Below are 718 nucleotides of genomic sequence, written 5' to 3'. Positions count from 1 at the left end.
GCCAGGAAGATCTCCTCGCACAGATACCATGTGCGTACCCATGAGCCGCCAAATCCGCCCCATCCGCTGCCGCGCTGATAACTTGGTGAGATACCAGGCATCCTTCCTGTAGAATCTCTTGGAAATCTTGCCTGTCTTCTCTGGGCAGTTTTTCTGTAAATCTACTGAGGGAATCCCACAGAGAACGATCGTACCTGCCCAGGAGCGCAGACGCACTAGAGACCTTCATTGCTGAAGCCGCTGTCCCGCATATCTTTCTTCCCAGAGAGTCTAAATGCCTGCTCTCTTTATCCGGGGGTACCGTGGATGAAGATGCCACCGAGTGGGTCTTTCGGGCGGCAGCTATGATCACTGAGTCTGGTGGCGGATCCTTCCTAAGGAATAAAGGGTCTTGCTCTGGAGCCTTGCACTTTTTAAGAATCCGAGCCGGGGCAGACTTAAGCGAGGCTGGGGCCAGAAAAGTGTCCATGGTTGGCTGCAACAAACCAGCCACTAGAGGCAGCAACTTTTTCGACGCTGATCTCTGTTGTAGCGTCTCAAAGATGATTGATGAGGAGGTAGACGGGTCTGGAACCTCTATATTGAGTTTCTGCGCTCCTCTTAGCAACACCTCGTTGAAAGTGGTTATGTCATCCACTGGTGAGACTCTAGCAGGTGGTGAATCTGTAAGAGTAGGTGAGTAACGCCCGACAGAAGAACCTGATGAAGACCAAGAGGG

The sequence above is a fragment of the Pleurodeles waltl genome, chromosome 12 (assembly GCF_031143425.1).
Source record: "Pleurodeles waltl isolate 20211129_DDA chromosome 12, aPleWal1.hap1.20221129, whole genome shotgun sequence".
NCBI lineage: Eukaryota > Metazoa > Chordata > Amphibia > Caudata > Salamandridae > Pleurodeles > Pleurodeles waltl.
This window is presented reverse-complemented; position numbering follows the sequence as displayed.